Genomic DNA, 8,355 nt, shown 5'->3' with positions numbered 1-8,355 from the left:
AGCAAGGAGTAGAGGCATCGGAGTGGTGGCATCGATGCAGAGGTCAGAGTAGTGTCAGGAGGCATCGGGGCAGAGCAGGGAGGAGAGGCATCAGGGTGGTGGCATCGATGCAGAGGTCAGAGTAGTGTCGGGAGGCATCAGGGCGGAGGCCGGAGCAGGGAGGGGAGGCATCGGGGTGGTGGCATCGATGCAGAGGTCAGAGTAGTGTCAGGAGGCATCGGGGTGGAGCAGGGAGGAGAGGCATCGGGGTGGTGGCATCGATGCAGAGGTCAGAGTAGTGTCAGGAGACATCGGGCGGAGGGCGGAGTAGGGAGGAGAGGCATCGGGTGGTGGCATCGATGCAGAGGTCAGAGTAGTGTCAGGAGGCATCGGGACAGAGGCCAGAGCAGGGAGGAGAGGCATCGGGGTGGTGGCATCGATGCAGAGGTCAGAGTAGTCTCAGGAGGCATCGGGGCAGAGCAGGGAGGAGAGGCATCGGGGTGGTGGCATCGATGCAGAGGTCAGAGTAGTGTCAGGAGGCATCGGGGCAGAGCAGGGAGGAGAGGCATCAGGGTGGTGGCATCGATGCAGAGGTCAGAGTAGTGTCGGGAGGCACCAGGGCGGAGGCCGGAGTAGGGAGGAGAGGCATCGGGTGGTGGCATCGATGCAGAGGTCAGAGTAGTCTCAGGAGGCATCGGGGCAGAGCAGGGAGGAGAGGCCTCGGGGTGGTGGCATCGATGCAGAGGTCAGAGTAGTGTCAGGAGGCATCGGGGCGGAGGCCAGAGCAGGGAAGAGAGGCATCGGGGTGGTGGCATCGATGCAGAGGTCAGAGTAGTGCCAGGAGGCATCGGGGCGGACCAGGAAGGAGAGGCATCGGGTGGTGGCATCGATGCAGAGGTCAGAGTAGTATCAGGAGGCATCGGGGCGGAGGCCAGAGCAGGGAGGAGAGGCATCGGGGTGGTGGCATCGATGCAGAGGTCAGAGTAGTGTCAGGAGGCATCGGGCGGAGGGCGGAGTAGGGAGGAGAGGCATCGGGTGGTGGCATCGATGCAGAGGTCAGAGTAGTGTCAGGAGGCATCGGGACAGAGGCCAGAGCAGGGAGGAGAGGCATCGGGGTGGTGGCATCGATGCAGAGGTCAGAGTAGTCTCAGGAGGCATCGGGGCAGAGCAGGGAGGAGAGGCATTGGGGTGGTGGCATCGATGCAGAGGTCAGAGTAGTGTCAGGAGGCATCGGGGCGGAGGCCAGAGCAGGGAGGAGAGGCATTTGGGTGGTGGCATCGATGCAGAGGTCAGAGTAGTGTCAGGAGGCATCGAGGTGGAGGAGAGAGGAGAGGCATCGGGGTGGTGGCATCGATGCAGAGGTCAGAGTAGTGTCAGGAGGCATCGGGCGGAGGGTGGAGTAGGGAGGAGAGGCATCGGGTGGTGGCATCGATGCAGAGGTCAGAGTAGTGTCAGGAGGCATCGGGGCAGAGGCCAGAGCAGGGAGGAGATGCATCGGGGTGGTGGCACCGATGCAGAGGTCAGAGTAGTGTCAGGAGGCATCGGGATGGAGGCCAGAGCAGGGAGGAGAGGCATCGGGGTGGTGGCATCGATGCAGAGGTCAGAGTAGTCTCAGGAGGCATCGGGGCAGAGCAGGCAGGAGAGGCATCGGGGTGGTGGCATCGATGCAGAGGTCAGAGTAGTGTCAGGAGGCATCGGGGCGGGCAGGGAGAAGAGGCATCGGGGTGGTGGCATCGATGCAGAGGTCAGAGTAGTGTCGGGAGGCATCAGGGCGGAGGCCGGAGCAGGTAAGAGAGGCATCGGGGTGGTGGCATCGATGCAGAGGTCAGAGTAGTGCCAGGAGGCATCGGGGCGGAGCAGGAAGGAGAGGCATCGGGTGGTGGCATTGATGCAGAGGTCAGAGTAGTATCAGGAGGCATCGGGGCGGAGGCCAGAGCAGGGAGGAGAGGCATCGGGGTGGTGGCATCGATGCAGAGGTCAGAGTAGTGCCAGGAGGCATCGGGGCAGAGGCCAGAAAAGGGAGGAGAGGCATCCGGGAGGTGGCATTGATGCAGAGGTCAGAGTAGTGTCAGGAGGCATTGGGGCGGAGGCCAGAGCAGGGAGGAGAGGCATCGGGGTGGTGGCATCGATGCAGAGGTCAGAGTAGTGTCAGGAGGCATCGGGGCAGAGCAGGGAGGAGAGGCATCGGAGTGGTGGCATCAATGCAGAGGTCAGAGTAGTGTCACGAGGCATCAGGCGGAGGCCTGAGTAGGGAGGAGAGGCATCGGGTGGTGGCATCGATGCACAGGTCAGAGTAGTATCAGTAGGCATCGGGGCGGAGGCCAGAGCAGGGAGGAGAGGCATCGGGGTGGTGGCATCGATGCAGAGGTCAGAGTAGTGTCAGAAGGCATCGGGGCGGAGCAGGGAGGAGAGGCATCGGGGTGGTGGCATCGATGCAGAGGTCAGAGTAGTGTCAGGAGGCATCAGGGCGGAGGCCGGAGCAGGGAGGAGAGGCATCGGGGTGGTGGCATCGATGCAGAGGTCAGAGTAGTCTCAGGAGGCATCGGGGCGGAGCAGGGAGGAGAGGCATCGGGGTGGTAGCATCGATGCAGAGGTCAGAGTAGTGTCAGGAGGCATCGGGGCGGAGGCCAGAGCAGGGAGGAGAGGCATCGGGGTGGTGGCATCGATGCAGAGGTCAGAGTAGTGTCAGGAGGCATCGGGCGGAGGCCAGAGCAGGGAGCAGGGGCATTGGGGTGGTGGCATCGATGCAGAGGTCAGAGTAGTGTCAGGAGCTATCGGGGCGGAGCAGGGAGGAGAGGCATCGGGGTGGTGGCATCGATGCAGAGGTCAGAGTAGTGTCAGGAGGCATCGGGTGGAGGGTGGAGTAGGGAGGAGAGGCATCGGGTGGTGGCATCGATGCAGAGGTCAGAGTAGTGTCAGGAGGCATCGGGCGGAGGCCAGAGCAGGGAGCAGGGGCATTGGGGTGGTGGCATCGATGCAGAGGTCAGAGTAGTGTCAGGAGGCATCGGGCAGAGGCCAGAGCAGGGAGGAGAGGCATCGGGGTGGTGGCATCGATGCAGAGGTCAGAGTAGTGTCAGGAGGCATCGGGCGGAGGCCAGAGCAAGGAGGAGAGGCATCGGGGTGGTGGCATGGATGCAGAGGTCAGAGTAGTGTCAGGAGGCATCGGGGCAGAGCAGGGAGGAGAGGCATCGGGGTGGTGGCATCAATGCAGAGGTCAGAGTAGTGTCAGGAGGCATCGGGGCGTCAGGAGGCATCGGTCGGAGGCAGGAGTAGGGAGGAGAGGCATCGGGTGGTGGCATTGATGCAGAGGTCAGAGTTGTGTCAGGAAGCATTGGGGCGGAGGCCAGAGCAGGGAGGAGAGGCATCGGGGTGGTGGCATCGATGCAGAGGTCAGAGTAGTGTCAGGAGGCATCGGGGCAGAGCAAGGCGGAGAGGCATCGGAGTGGTGGCATCGATGCAGAGGTCAGAGTAGTGTCAGGAGGCATCGGGGCGGAGCAGGGAGGAGAGGCATCGGGGTGGTGGCATCAATGCAGAGGTCAGAGTAGTGCGAGGCCAGAGCAGGGTTGAGTTGCATCAGGGTAGTGGCATTGATGCAGAGGTCAGAGTAGTGTCAGAAGGCTCTGAGGCGTCGGCCGGAGCAGGGTGGAGGAACAGCAGTGTGGTGGCTGGAGCAGGGTGAAGAGGCATCAGGGTGGTGACCGCTGCAAGGGGGAGGGGCATCAGTGTGGAGGCCGGTGTAGTTTCAGGAGGCATTGGGGCGGAGACCGGAGCAGGGAGGAGAGGCATCGGGGTGGTGGGATCGATGCAGAGGTCAGAGTAGTGTCAGGAAGCATCGGGGCGGAGGTCGGAGCAGGGACGTGAGGCGTCGGGTGGTGGCATCGATGCAGAGGTCAAAGTAGTGTCAGGAGGCATCGGGGCGGTGGCCTGAGCAGGATGGAGAAGCATCGGGGTGGTAGCTGGAGCAGGGTGAAGGGGCATCAGGGTGGTGACCAATGCAGGGGGGAGGGGCATCGGTGTGGAGGCCGGGGCAGTGTCAGTAGGCATCAGGGCTGAGGCCGGCGCAGGCGGGAGAGGCATCAGGGTAGAGGCCAGAGCAAGGTTGGGTTGCATCGGGGTGGTGACCGATGCGAGGAGGAGAGGCATCGGGGTGATGGCATCGATGCAGAGGTCAGAGTAGTATGAGGAGGCATCGGGGCGGTGGCCGAAGAGGGGAGGAGAGGCATCTGGGTGGTGGCATCGATGCAGAGGTCAAAGTAGTGTCAGGAGGCATCGGGGTGGTGGCCGGAGCAGGGTGGAGAAGCATCGGGGTGGTGGCTGGAGCAGGGTGAAGAGGCATCAGGGTGGTGACCGATGCAGGGGGGAGGGGCATCGGTGTGGAGGCTGGTGCAGCTTCAGAAGGCATCAGGGTGGAGGCCAGCACAGGCGGGAGAGGCATTGGGGCAGAGCAGGGTTGGGTTGCATCGGGGTGTTGACCGATATGGGGAGGAGAGGCATCGGGGTTGAGGTTTGAGCAGGGTGGAGAGGCATCGGTGCGGAGGCCGGAGCAGGGTGGAGGAGCATAGGGGTGGTGGCTGGAGCAGGGTGAAGGGGCATCTGGGTGGTGACTAATGCAGGGGGAGGGGCATCGGTGCAGAGGCGTGCAGTATCAGGAAGCATCAGGGCGGAGGCCGACACAGGCCGGAGAGCCATCGGGGTGGTGGCATCGATGCAGAGGTCAGACTAGTGTTGGGAGGCATCGGGGCAGAGCAGGGAGGAGAGGCATCGGGGTGGTGGCATGGATGCAGAGGTCAGAGTAGTGTCAGGAGGCATCGGGCGGAGGCAAGAGCAGGGAGGAGAGGCATCGGGGTGGTGGCATCGATGCAGAGATCAGAGTAGTGTCAGGAGGCATCGGGCAGAGGCCAGAGCAGGGAGGAGAGGCATCGGGGTGGTGGCATCGATGCAGAGGTCAGAGTAGTGTCAGGAGGCATCGGGCGGAGGCCAGAGCAAGGAGGAGAGGCATCGGGGTGGTGGCATGGATGCAGAGGTCAGAGTAGTGTCAGGAGGCATCGGGGCAGAGCAGGGAGGAGAGGCATCGGGGTGGTGGCATCGATGCAGAGGTCAGAGTAGTGTCAGGAGGCATCGGGGTGGTGGCATCGATGCAGAGGTCAGAGTAGTGTCAGGAGGCATCGGGGCAGAGGCCGGAGCAGGGAGGAGAGGCATCGGGGTGGTGGCATCAATGCAGAGGTCAGAATAGTGTCAGGAGGCATCGGGGCGGAGGCCGGAGTAGGGAGGAGAGGCATCGGGTGGTGGCATCGATGCAGAGGTTAGAGTAGTGTCAGGAGGCATCAGGGCAGAGGCCAGAGCAGGGAGGAGAGGCATCGGGGTGGTGGCATTGATGCAGAGGTCAGAGTTGTGTCAGGAAGCATTGGGGCGGAGGCCAGAGCAGGGAGGAGAGGCATCGGGGTGGTGGCATCGATGCAAAGGTCAGATTAGTGTCAGGAGGCATCGGGGCAGAGCAAGGAGGAGAGGCATCGGAGTGGTGGCATCGATGCAGAGGTCAGAGTAGTGTCAGGAGGCATCGGGGTGGTGGCATCGATGCAGAGGTCAGAGTAGTGTCAGGAGGCATCGGGGCGGAGCAGGGAGGAGAGGCATCGGGGTGGTGGCATCGATGCAGAGGTCAGAGTAGTGCGAGGAGGCATTGGAGCGGTGGCCGGAGCAGGATGGAGAAGCATCGGGGTGGTGGTTGGAGCAGGGTTAAGGGGCATCACGGTGGTGACCGATGCAGGGGGGAGGGGCATCGGTGTGGGGGCCGGTGCAGTGTCAGGGGGCATCAGGGCAGAGGCCTGCGCAGGCGGGAGAGGCATCAGGGCAGAGGCCAGAGCAGGGTTGGGTTGCATCGGGGTGGTGGCATTGATGCAGAGGTCAGAGTAGTGTCAGAAGGCTCTGGGGCGGTGGCCGGAGCAGGGTGAAGAGGCATCAGGGTGCTGACCGATGCAGGGGGGAGGGGCATCAGTGTGGAGGCCAGTGTAGTTTCAGGAGGCATTGGGGCGGAGACCGGAGCAGGGAGGAGAGGCATTGGGGTGGTGACATCGATGCAGAGGTCAGAGTAGTGTCAGAAGGCATCGGGGCGGAGGCCGGAGCAGGGACGAGAGGTATCGGGTGGTGGCATCGATGTAGAGGTCAGAGTATTATCAGGATGCATCGGGGCGGAGGCTGGAGCAGGGAGGAGAGGCATCCGGGTGGTGGCATCGATGCAGAGGTCAAAGTAGTGTCAGGAGGCATCGGGGCGGTGGCCGGAGCAGGATGGAGAAGCATCGGGGTGGTAGTTGGAGCAGGGTGAAGGGGCATCAGGGTGGTGACCAATACAGGGGGGAGGGGCATCGGTGTGGAGGCCGGTGCAGTGTCAGTAGACATCAGGGCTGAGGTCGGCGCAGGCAGGAGACGCATCAGGGCAGAGGCCAGAGCAGGGTTGGGTTGCATCGGGGTGGTGGCATTGATGCAGAGGTCAGAGTAGTGTCAGAAGGCACTGGGGCGGTGGCCGGAGCAGGGTGGAGGAGCAGCGGTGTGGTGGCTGGAGAAGGGTGAAGAGGCATCAGGGTGGTGACCGATGCAGGGGGGAGGGGCATCAGTGTGGAGGCCGGTGTAGTTTCAGGAGGCATTGGGGCGGAGACCGGAGCAGGGAGGAGAGGCATCGGGGTGGTGGGATCGATGCAGAGGTCAGAGTAGTGTCGGGCGGCATCGGGGCGGAGGCCGGAGCAGGGAGGAGAGGCATCGGGGTGGTGGGATCGATGCAGAGGTCAGAGTAGTGTCAGGAGGCATCGAGGCGGAGGCTGGAACAGGGAGGAGAGGCATCCGGGTAGTGGCATCGATGCAGAGGTCAAAGTATTGTCAGGAGGCATCGGGGCGGTGGCCGGAGCAGGATGGAGAAGCATCGGGGTGGTAGCTGGAGCAGGGTGAAGGGGCATCAGGGTGGTGACCAATGCAGGGGGGAGGGGCATCGGTGTGGAGGCCGGGGCAGTGTCAGTAGGCATCAGGGCTGAGGCCGGCGCAGGCGGGAGAGGCATCAGGGCAGAGGCCAGAGCAAGGTTGGGTTGCATCGGGGTGGTGACCGATGCGAGGAGGAGAGGCATCGGGGTGATGGCATCGATGTAGAGGTCAGAGTAGTATCAGGAGGCATCGGGGCGGTGGCCGAAGAGGGGAGGAGAGGCATCTGGGTGGTGGCATCGATGCAGAGGTCAAAGTAGTGTCAGGAGGCATCGGGGTGGTGGCCGGAGCAGGGTGGAGAAGCATCGGGGTGGTGGCTGGAGCAGGGTGAAGAGGCATCAGGGTGGTGACCGATGCAGGGGGGAGGGGCATCGGTGTGGAGGCTGGTGCAGTTTCAGGAGGCACCTGGATGGCACAGGCGGCAGAGGCATTGGGGCAGAGCAGGGTTGGGTTGCATCGGGGCGTTGACCGATATGGGGAGGAGAGGCATCGGGGTTGAGGTTTGAGCAGGGTGGAGAGGCATCGGTGCGGAGGCCGAAGCAGGGTGCAGGAGCATAGGGGTGGTGGATTCAGCAGGGTGAAGGGGCATCAGGGTGGTGACTAATGCAGGGGGAGGGGCATCGGTGCAGAGGCCGGTGCAGTATTAGGAGGCATCAGGGCGGAGGCCGACACAGGCGAGAGAGGTATCGGGGTGGTGGCATCGATGCAGAGGTCAGAGTAGTGTCGGGAAGCATCGGGGCGGAGGCCAGAGCTGGGAGGAGAGGCATCGGGGTGGTGGCATCGATGCAGAGGTCAGAGAAGTGTCGGGACGCATCGGGGCGGAGGCCAGAGCAGGGAGGAGAGGCATCGGGGTGGTGGCATCGATGCAGAGGTCAAAGTAGTGTCAGGAGGCATTGGAGCGGTGGCCGGAGCAGGATGGAGAAGCATCGGGGTGGTGGCTGGAGCAGGGTGAATGGGGCATCAGGGTGGTGACTAATGCAGGGGGGATGGGCATCGGTGCGGAGCAGGTGCAGTATCAGGAGGCATCAGGGCGGAGGCCGACACAGGCGGGAGAGGCATCGGGGCAGAGGCCAGAACAGGGTTGGGTTGCATCGGGGTGGTGACCGATGCAGGTAGGAGAGGCATCGGGGTGGAGGCCGGAGCAGGGAGGAGAGGCATCGGGGTGGTGGCATCAATGCAGAGGACAGAGTAGTGTCAGGAGGCATCGGGGCGGAGCAGAGAGGAGAGGCATCGGGGTGGTGGCATGGATGCAGAGGTCAGAGTAGTGTCAGGAGGCATCGGGGCAGAGCAGGGAGGAGAGGCATCGGGGTGGTGGCATGGATGCAGAGGTCAGAGTAGTGTCAGGAGGCATCGGGGCAGGGCAGGGAGGAGAGGCAGCGGGGTGGTGGCATCGATGCAGAGGTCAAAGTAGTG

Source organism: Eleutherodactylus coqui, chromosome 13 (genome assembly GCF_035609145.1).
Source record: "Eleutherodactylus coqui strain aEleCoq1 chromosome 13, aEleCoq1.hap1, whole genome shotgun sequence".
NCBI lineage: Eukaryota > Metazoa > Chordata > Amphibia > Anura > Eleutherodactylidae > Eleutherodactylus > Eleutherodactylus coqui.
The sequence above is the reverse complement of the archived record's forward strand: the minus strand, read 5'-3'. Positions refer to the sequence as shown.